An 11108-nucleotide genomic window follows, 5' to 3' on the forward strand; every position below is an offset into this window, starting at 1 on the left:
ACCCGGCGGGAAGAAAGGAGTCAGAACGGGGAGGGAGTGAAAGCCCAGGACTGCTAAACAACCAGCTCTAGAAATCTGCACCCGGAACGCAGACACAAGGTGCACGGCGTGCTGGATATTAGACAAACGGAAAAGCAAAACCTGTGGGCAGATCCCCACAACCAACGCTCCTCACACAAAAGAAAAGTGAGTGCTTTCTGCAAGTCCTAAAGGGACAGGGACCCCACAGCTGGACGAAGTTGTCCCGGCAGCTGGGAATACCGGGGAAACTAAGGCGCCCTAAACCCCAGGGAGGCAGTGCACCTCTGAAGCCCCTCACGGCACTAAGCAGTCTGCCAGTCGTTCCTCCAACTGGTGTGGACCCCAACACACCAGCCCAGTAGCGGGAGAGTGGCAGCGCGTACCAGGGACGGCAGTGCCAGAAGGGACCGGGAGCAGATCCGTGTGCCGCAGGAGAGGCTTGTGCTGGCCCGCAGCAGCACGACCAAACAGCCCGGGCACGGTTCGCACGCACTGGCAGCAGTGAAGCCAGAGGAGCCCGGTAGACGCCTGCGCGGAAGAAACCCACGCGCAGCTGCAGCAGAGCCAGAGGGAACAGGTGTGCTCCCATCAGCCGACCAGAATCCCAGCCCAACGCACAGCCACCTGGGCCAGACCCAAAAGCCGCTGCTGCCACACAGCTGCCCGGGAGGGGCACTGCTAGCATGGAGGAGCACACCTGGCGTGCCTGCCACTCCCCGCAGGGCTCCGTGCTGCTCTGACGGAGACCCCGCCCACAGCAGTTTAGGGGAATAACCCGGTGGCTGCTCCAGGAGTGCGGGTTACCGTCACAGGCAGCAGAGAAGGGCAAGGCATCCAGCAAGCAGGAAAGGGCTTTCTTCTCCCAGCTGACAAACCCACAACCTGCCTACAGCCAGCGCTATCACTACGAAAAGGCAAAAAAATCTATTCCACTCCAAGATACTTCAAACACCTGAGAAAGGATCTGCAGAGGCAGACGTAACCAGTGCCCCTAAAGAAGAATTCAAAATAAAAATCATAAACATGCTGACAGAGCTGCAGAGAAATATGCAAGAGCTAAGGGATGAAGTCCGGAGGGAGATTACAGACGTCTGGAGGGAGATTACAGACATCCGGAGGGAGATTACAGAAGTGAAACAAACTCTGGCAGGATTTATAAGCAGAATGGATAAGATGCAAGAAACCAGATAACACGAATGCATAGAAGCTGACGCAGAGAGAGATAAAAGGATCTCCAGGAATGAAACAATATTAAAAGAACTGTGTGACCAATCTAAAAGGAACAATATCCGCATAATAGGGGTATCAAAGGAAGAAGAGAGAGAAAAAGGGATAGAAAGTGTCGTTGAAGAAATAATTGCTGAGAAATTCCCCAAACTGGGGGAGGAAATAGTTGCTCAGACTATGGAGGCACACAGAACTCCTGAGAGATGGGATCCAAAGAGGACAACACCAAGACACATAATAATTGAAATGGCAAAGATAAAGGACAAGGACAGAGTATTAAAGGCAGCCAGAGAGAGAAAAAAGATCACCTACAAAGGAAAACCCATCAGGCTATCATCAGACTTCTCAACAGAAACCTTACAGGCCAGAAAAAAATGGTATGATATATGTAATGCAATGAAACAGAAGGGCCTTGAACCAAGGACACTGTATCCAGCATGATTGTCATTTAAATATAAAGTAGGGATTAAACAATTCCCAGACAAGCAAAAGTTGAGGGAAATTGCCTCCCACAAACCACCTCTACAGGGTATCTTAAAGGGACTGCTCTAGATGGGAGCACTCCTAAAAAGAGCACAGAACAAAACACCCAACATATGAAGAATGGAGGAGGAGGAAAAAGAAGGGAAAGAAAGAATCATCAGACTGTGTTTATAACAGCTCAATAAGCAAGTGAGGTCAGACAGTAAGGTAGTAAACAAGCTAACCTTGAACATTTGGTAACCACGAATCTAAAGTGTGCAACAGCGATAAGTACATATCTTTCAATAATCACCCTAAATGTAAATGGCTGAATGCACCAATCAAAAGACACAGAGGAATAGAATGGATAAAAAAGCAAGACCCATCTATATGCTGCTTACAAGAAACTCACCTCAAACACAAAGACATGCACAGACTAAAAGTCAAGGGATGGAAAAAAGTATTTCATGCAAACAACAGAGAGAAGAAAGCAGGGGTTGCAGTACTAGTATCAGACAAAATAGACTTCAAAACAAAGAAAGTAACAAGAGATAAAGAAGGACATTACATAATGATAAAGGGCTCAGTCCAACAAGAGGATATAACCATTATAAATATATATGCACCCAACACAGGAGGAACAACATATGTGAAAGAAAGACTAACAGAACTAAAGGAGGAAATACAATGCAATGCATTCATTTTAGGAGACTTCAACATGCCACTCACCCCAAAGTACAGATCCACCGGACAGAAAATAAGGACACAGAGGCACTGAACAACACACTAGAACAGATGGACCTAATAGACATCTATAGAACTCTACATCCAAAAGCAACAGGATACACATTCTTCTCAAGTGCACATGGAACATTCTCCATAATAGACCACATACTAGGCCACAAAAAGAACCTCAGTAAATGCCAAAAGACTGAAATCCTACCAACCAACTTTTCAGACCACAAAGGTATAAAACTAGAAATAAATTGTACAAAGAAACCAAAAAGGCTCACAAACACATGGAGGCTTAACAACATGCTCCTAAATAATCAATGGATCAATGACCAAATTCAAATGGAGATCCAGCAATATATGGAAACAAATGACAACAATAACACAAAGGCCCAACTTCTGTGGGACGCAGCAAAAGCAGTCTTAAGAGGAAAGTATATAGCAATCGAGGCATATTTAAAGAAGGAAGAACAATCCCAAATGAATAGCTTAATGTCACAATTATTGAAATTGGAAAAAGAAGAACAGATGAGGCCTAAGGTCAGCAGAAGGAGGGACATAATAAAGATCAGAGAAGAAATAAATAAAATTGAGAAGAATAAAACAATAGAAAAAAATCAATGAAACCAAGAGCTGGTTCTTCAAGAAAATAAACAAAATAGATAAGCCTCTAGCCAGACTTATTAAGAGAAAAAGAGAGGCAACACACACCAACAGAATCAGAAATGAGAGAGGAAAAATCACAACAGACCCCACAGAAATACAAAGAATTATTAGAGAATACTATGAAAACCTATATGCTAAGAAGCTGGAAAACCTGGGAGAAACGGACAACTTCCCAAAAAAATAAAACCTTCCAAGACTGACCCAGAAAGAAACAGAAAATCTAAACGACCAATTACCAGCAATGAAATTGAATGGGTAATCAAAAAACTACCCAAGAACAAAACCCCCGGGCCAGATGGACTTAACCCGGAATTTTATCAGACATACAAAGAAGACATAACACCCATTCTCCTTAAAGTTTTCCAAAAAATAGAAAAGGAGGGAATACTCCCAAACTCATTCTATGAAGCCAGCATCACCCTAATACCAAAACCAGGCAAAGACCCCACAAAAAAAGAAAATTACAGACCAATATTCCTTATGAACATAGATGCAAAAATACTCAATAAAATATTAACAAAACAAATTCAAAAATACATCAACAGGAAAGTACACCATAATCAAGATGGATTCATCTCAGGGATGCAAGGATGGTACAACATTCAAAAATCCATTAACAGCATGCACCACATAAACAAAAAGGACAAAAACCACATGATCATCTCCACAGACACTGAAAAGGCATTCAGCAAAATCCAACATCCATTCATGATAAAAACTCTCAACAAAATGGGTATACAGGGGAAGTACCTCAACATAATAAAGGCCATATATGATAAACCCACAGCCAACATCATACTGAACAGCGAGAAGCTGAAAGCTTTTCCTCTAAGATCGGGAACAAGACAGGGATGCCCACTCTCCCCGCTGTTATTCAACGTAGTACTGGAGGTCCTAGCCACAGCAATTAGACAAAACAAAGAAATACAAGGAATCCAGATTGGTAAGGAATAAGTCAAACTGTCACTATTTGCACATGACATGATATTGTACATAAAAAACCCTAGACTCCACTCCAAAACTACTAGAACTGATATTGGAATAGAGCAAAGTTGCAGTATACAAAATTAACACACAGAAATCTGTGGCTTTCCTATACACTAACAATGAGCTAATAAAAAGAGAAATCAGGAAAACAATTCCATTCACAATTGCATCAAAAAGAATAAAATACCTAGGAATAAACCTAACCAAGGAAGTGAAAGACCTATTCCCTGAAAACTATAAGCACTCTTAAGAGAAATCACACTAACAAATGGAAACTCATCCCATGGTCATGGATAGGAAGAATTAATATTGTCAAAATGGCCATCCTGCCTAAAGCAATCCACAGATTCAATGCAATCCCTATCAAATTACCAACAACATTCTTCAACGAACTGGAAGAAATAGTTCAAAAATTCATATGGCAACACCAAAGACCCTGAATAGCCAAAGCAATCCTGAGAAGGAAGAATAAAGTGGGGGGGATCTCACTCCCCAATTTCAAGCTCCACTACAAAGCCACAGTAATCAAGACTTTGGTACTGGCACAAGAACAGACCCACAGACCAGTGGAACCAAAAAACTCTTGGGTAGTTTTTTGATTACCGCTTCAATTTCGTTGCTGGTCTCCAGACATTAACCCAAACATATATGGTCAATTAATATACGATAAAGGAGCTATGGACATACAATGGGGAAATGACAGCCTCTTCAACAGTTGGTGTTGGCAAAACTGGACAGCTACACTGTAAGAGAATGAAACTGGATCATTGTCTAACCCCATACACAAAAGTAAATTTGAAATCGATCAAGGACCTGAATGTTAAGTCATGATACCATAAAACTCTTACAAAAAAACATAGGCAAAAATCTCTTGGACATCAACATGATAAACTTCTTCATGAACATGTCTCCCCGGGCAAGGGAAACAAAAGCAAAAATGAACAAGTGGGACTGTATCAAGCTGAAAAGCTTCTGTACTACAAAGGACACCATCAATAGAACAAAAAGGCATCCTACAGTATGGGAGTATATATTAATAAATGACAGATATGATAAAGGGTTGACATCCAAAATTTATAAAGAGCTCACGCACCTCAACAAACAAAAAGCAAATAATCCGATTAAAAAATGGTCAGAGGAGCTTAACAGACAGTTCTCCAAAGAAGGAATTTCAGATGACCAACAGACACATGAAAAGATGCTCCACATCGCTAGTTATCAGAGAAATGCAAATTAAAACCACAATGAGATATCACCTCACAATAGTAAGGATCGCCACCATCCAAAAGACAAACAACAACAAATGTTGGCAAGGTTGTGGAGAAAGGGGAACCCTCCTACACTGCTGGTGGGAATGCAAATTAATTCAACCATTGTGGAAGCTTATGGAGGTTCCTCAAAAAAGCTCAAAATAGAAATACCATTTGACCCAGAATTCCACTTCTAGGAATTTACCCTAAGAATACAGCAGCCCAGCTTGAAAAACACAGATGAACCCCTATGTTTATTGCAGCAGTATTTACAATAGCCAAGAATTGGAAGCAACCTAAGTGTCCACCAGTAGATGAATGGATAAAGAAGATGTGGTAAATATACACAATGGAATATTATTCAGCCATAAGAAGAAAACAAATCTTACCATTTGCAACAACATGGATGGAGCTAGAGGCTCAGTGAAATAAGCCAGGCGGAGAAAGACAAGTACCAAATGACTTCATTCATATGTGGAGTCTAAGAAATAAGAAAAAACTGAAGGAACAAAATAGCAGCCGAATCACAGAACCCAAGAATGGACTAACAGTTACCAAAGAGAAAGGGCCTGGGGAGGATGGGTGGGAAGGGAGGGATAAGGGAAGGGGGAGAAAGGGGGCACTAAGATTAGCATGTATAATGTGGGGGGAGGCACGGGGAGGGCTGTGCAACACAGAGAAGACAAGTAGTGATTCTACAGCATCTTACTACGCTGACGGACAGTGACTGTAATGGGGTTTGTCAGGGGGGACTTGGTGAAGGGGGGAGTCTAGTAAACATAATGTTCCTCAGGTATCGGTAGATTAATGATACCAAAAAAAACCTCATTTCAGTGTGCCCTGACTATATTATGGAAGGTTATCAAAACAATAAGAATAGCACTGGTTTACCAAATAAACTGTAATGCTACCTACTCTTCAAAATTAATACACATACATTACAATTGGTACACTAGCTGCTTCTGTCAAAAGATCTGTAATCAGAACAATCTATTACTAACCAATGAAAATTAACTTGACAAATGAAAATTCTTTACTAGGCACATGTAATACCGGGTTTACTAACTTTGAGATTAAACAAAACGCACAGGAAGAACTGAGTTTCTATGTGTGCTTTCAAGCATATAGTCAGAACATGATTCTCAACTTTAAATCTTGGCAGACAACCTTCTTGAATATTCTAAATTCCAAAAATTATCCAAGACTGAAATAGTTGGTCCTCTAATTTAAAAATTCTGTGATTTCTATAAAACACTTAGATTTCCTGATTTCACTGTGTTTTCTGTTAACCAAACATACCAGCTAAATACCCAAAGAATTTCTTCCTGGTACATTTCCTGGTTAAATGATTTATGTTTGGTATGTCGTAATTAACATTATTCTTGTTTTTTTTTAAAGTAGAAATTAGTATTAGTTCAATAATATTAAAGGTCCTTTAATACTATTTAAACAGAATATTTTTAAATAGGCCAAGTTTTACAAAGGGAAGCCCAATTTAGTACTTGTAATGACATATGAGCACCATAAAAATCTTTCTCTTTCTCCAGATGCAAACAGTATCAAACGTTCCCCTTCTGTATTCTCTCCACCCACAAAGACCCACATGCCTTACCCCACAAAAACTTTTTCTCCCTCCCACCAATGAAGGCTTCCCTAGAGTGAACAAAAATAACAGTTAAACTAAAGGATGTTTACTATCACAGAAAGTTGAGGAAGGAGAGTGCTAATGTAGCCTGCATTTTTCAACCAATACCCAGAGAGCTACAGTCAGTCTTTTGACTTCTACTCTGGGTCTCTTTGGCTAGGAACACTGGGATGTCTAATACAGAAGAGAGCCTGGAGCTACACATCATGTTTGCTTTCCCACCTATAGCGAAGGTGTTTAAATTCCAAACTAGAGATAGGAATTCCTAAATATTAACAATTACAAATTACCTCATTTTCCTTTTCATTCAAATCACAGTTTGAACACTAATTATGGATAAACTACAACATGAATATTGTGTATATTAAAACACATGTTAGGCTATATGCAGAGAAATATTACAAAAATATAGGTTCTAATTAACTGTAACTTTCATTTATTGTCTTTAATAAAATAATTTTTATTCTAAAAACAAAAGTTGTCAACAGATAAGGACCACATTGCACACATACTTTCATTCTAAAAACAGCAGGAAATTAATAAGGAGAAAGGAGTGAGGGAAGCATTCACTTAGTATATGTGAAATCTTCCCTAATTGCTCACCTGATAATGGTGGTGAAATATATAACCGAATTTTAAAAAAAGTTAAAGAAACTTTCAATAGAAATATTTTATTTGGACTTAAATCTAAATTATTAAATCTATTTTAAAACAGCAATTTTTAAATTATTGAAACAGGCTTCTTTATTATTCACCAATTCAGTCAGTACTTATCAAGTACTTTCTATGTGCCAAGCATTAGAATGGATATAACCTTCATTTTATAATAACTGACATTTTTAAGGGCTTCACATGTACTAAGTAATGAACTTAGACCACAGCACTTTATAATGTAACAACCTTACAAATAGGTACTACTTTAGCCCCATTTGACAGATAAAACAGTGTAGAAGAACTTTCCCATGGATATGTAACTAACTATAAGGGACTAGGTTGGCAATTGAATCCACTAGTGACCTAATCACTCTTTTAGGGGCTTACAGTGAAACTGTGGAAGATATACACCAGGTAAAACTGCTTAATAATATAATGAAAGTGCAAATAAAGTGCTTCGAAAGTATAAGAAACATAGTTCCTGCCTCCTAGAAGCTTTCATTCTAAGACTAAAGTCAAAGTAGTTTGATGCTACTTTAGTAAAGATGTATCTACTACTTAGGTATACTAATTGTATTAGTAATTGCATATTTTTAAGTCAAGAATCCATGAGAACTAGCATTCAATTTAATTTCAATTAAAAACCTGTCAGACTATACAGAAAACAGGATCTTATCTCTCATAATATTTCAAAACAAAAATGGGTAAATAATCTGAAAACATGCAAAGGAAGGAATTACAAACACAGAACTCTCTTCAGAGAAGGCACAAAGTACCAGAAGGCATAAAAGAATTCTTCAGGTGGGCCTGACAGAGTTAGATCTCATGTCCCTAACCTCAATAAAACTGGAGTTCAGAGAGGTTTTTTTAATCTGCACATAACACCTACCATTACTGTTTACTATATTCCTATCAAAGAAAAAGAAGTCAAACCAACAAAGGTTAAAAACAAAATTCAAGGAGTAAACAACAGATTCTGCTTTGTAACATGAAAGAAAAAAAGGGCAATTTCAAATAATAATAATAATAAGGGAGAAATGTGGGATTCACATATAAATCAAGTATAAAAATCAAATGAATATTCATATCTGACCTGATTGTTTATAGTTCATAATGAGTGATCAAAACTGAAAGTTTCTGTGATGACTGCCCTTGTACTGTTCACCATATAAGAACTTATTCACTATGTAAGAATTTGTTCACCATGTAAGAACTTGTTCGTTGTGCTTCAGAAGATCGGAGACTGATGAGAATTAGGATTGGGGTGGATTAATGACTGTGCATTGAGTCCCCTGTACAGAATTTTATTGTTGTTAACTGTTAACAACCATTTGATCAATAAATATGAGAGATGCCCTCTCAAAAAAAAAAAGGGCAATTTCAAGAGAGAGAAATTTAAGAAGTAATATAGTGTCTAAAAAACTGAGGGCAACAAAACTTTATTTGTAACTGAGCTATCAACTTAATGTTAGAGAGTCAGGGATGGATTGGCTACAAAGGAAAAAGATCATTGTTCATCCTAAAACTACCACAAAATTACAGAAAACTGGATCTCTTCACACTAAACAAAAATAAATTTATTTTTACCTTATTACTGGAATGCTTCCTGAGATCTAGAAGAAATCTGCACTAAGCACAGTCTATGGAAACAGACTTAAAATTCAGCAGGACTAACCAAGAAACTGCAAGACAGTGTAAGACAGCCATATAATCTTTGGCACATCAACTCACCTCTCCTTTAAAGTAACATGGAAGCATTCACCTAGGTTTTATATGCACTTGGAGGAGTCATCTAGGTGTAAGGCTGTCATATTGTATACACTTAGTTGTTCACACCACTGCTTACATAGGTTCCGAATGTCTTGTTAGAATAAGTTCTTAGAATTTACACTGGAGAAAACACTCATATAACTTCAGGGGACGGCAGAGAATGCAGTTATCATCCTATAATCTCGCAGAGGAAAACCCCCTTAGGATACTCTTTATTACCCCGCTAAATAGCAAGAACTGCAGGCAATGTCTAACTACAACTAACTGTAGTTGCTCCCTGAGACCCTGAGACTTCACTCTTCCCCTGAGCATTCACACTCAGTGAATATTTAGAATTAGAATCTCTAAAACTAAAGTGCCAACTAAGGTGTGCATGCATCACTCTATGGGGAAGTACAGAACTATATATAAAAGCAAAGAACTTGGTTGGGACAGATCTAAAAGCACAATTCAGGCACTAAATGCCTATACCATTTTCAAAAATGGCTACTTTTTCTTCTGTTATTTATTTTGACTGACAACGACCACAAAGAAACTCAAAAGTAGAGAAGAAAACTTGGGGCATCTGGTGAGCTGTTTGTCTCACTTGTATATGTAAAGTCAAGTTTCATTTTTAATCACAACTAAGAGAGCTACACAAGTTGTAGCAAAAGTAATCAGCATTATAAATCTGTTTAGATAAAGTGTATCATGGGCAATACTGACAGTTTGAAGTTAATATTAAAAAGTATAGTGGAGGTAGAAAATGCAACGATACTGGTAAGTAGTCAAAGCTTAGGGCCCTCTTCCTTCCAGTATCTGGGGAAGAATGAAAAACAAGTCACTATCAATAAAAGTTAACCTGAAATTACCACTACATAGCAAACAGGAGTTTTACTGAAAAACAGATTTCAGTAATTAATGTGAGCAATCTAAAATAAACATTTCCCAGGACTTCTAAACTGTTACATATGGAATTCACAGGATGGCACGAGTGAATTATTTGTGGGGGAAAAAAAGTTATTCCTCAGTGAACTGGAGGAAAAATAAATGAAAAGCTCTGTTTTCATTTTATTTTTTACTCAGTGCTAGTTGTTGATAGCAAACAATCAGTAATTGTTTCAAGACACCTACTTTTCTTAAATTACCGAGATATATGACCTTAACTTACAATAAAGAAATTAAACCAATCCCAACTATTTCTAAACTCGACAATTTGAGTCTATCTAGTGGGGTAAAGCCTGTCACACACACGTTACACAACGATTTTTGGATAAACGACTTAGGCAAACCACCCCAGAGCAAGGACGTCAGACTAAAACTTTTAAAAATCCTAAGAAACATTTGAGTTCAGGCTCTGTGCAAGCACATCAATGAACAGAATGTTTAAAGCTTCCTTCGCTCTCAAAGGCCAGGTCCACCCGGCGCTAGGCGCAGGGACCTCTGTGGGGGACGTGGGCGCCCCCGTCGGGCTGACGAGGCGTTCTTGGCCTCCGCCCGTCATCTGGGCCGAGCCCAGCTGACTCAGGGGCGCAGACCGGCCACGGGCTACGCGGGAGCCTCCCTCACTCACCGTTGAAGCGTTGGTCGCCGACACTGCCCACGGAGAAGCAGCGGTCGCCGGGGTTCACAGCCGCGGTCAGACCTGGTGCAGGTTCATGTCCGCGCTTTAGTCCAGCAACGGACGCAGCGTCCGGTTCATGCCCGGGTTCGGC

At 39.4% G+C, this 11108-nt stretch overlaps 1 protein-coding gene across 4 annotated transcripts in view; it reads right to left on the reverse strand.

Moving 5' to 3' along the window:
* LOC118921435 (protein PRRC1) overlaps positions 1-11108 on the reverse strand; it is a 117513-nt gene extending 106405 nt beyond the window's left edge. For 2 of the 4 annotated variants that reach the window (XM_057490980.1, XM_057490978.1), the window contains exon 1: positions 10967-11108. The gene's annotated coding sequence lies outside the window, so the exon portion shown is untranslated. The remainder of the gene's footprint in view (positions 1-10966) is intronic. The other 2 variants (XM_057490982.1, XM_057490979.1) reach the window with 1 other exon arrangement.

This window comes from Manis pentadactyla, chromosome 13 (genome assembly GCF_030020395.1).
Source record: "Manis pentadactyla isolate mManPen7 chromosome 13, mManPen7.hap1, whole genome shotgun sequence".
Classification (NCBI taxonomy): domain Eukaryota; kingdom Metazoa; phylum Chordata; class Mammalia; order Pholidota; family Manidae; genus Manis; species Manis pentadactyla.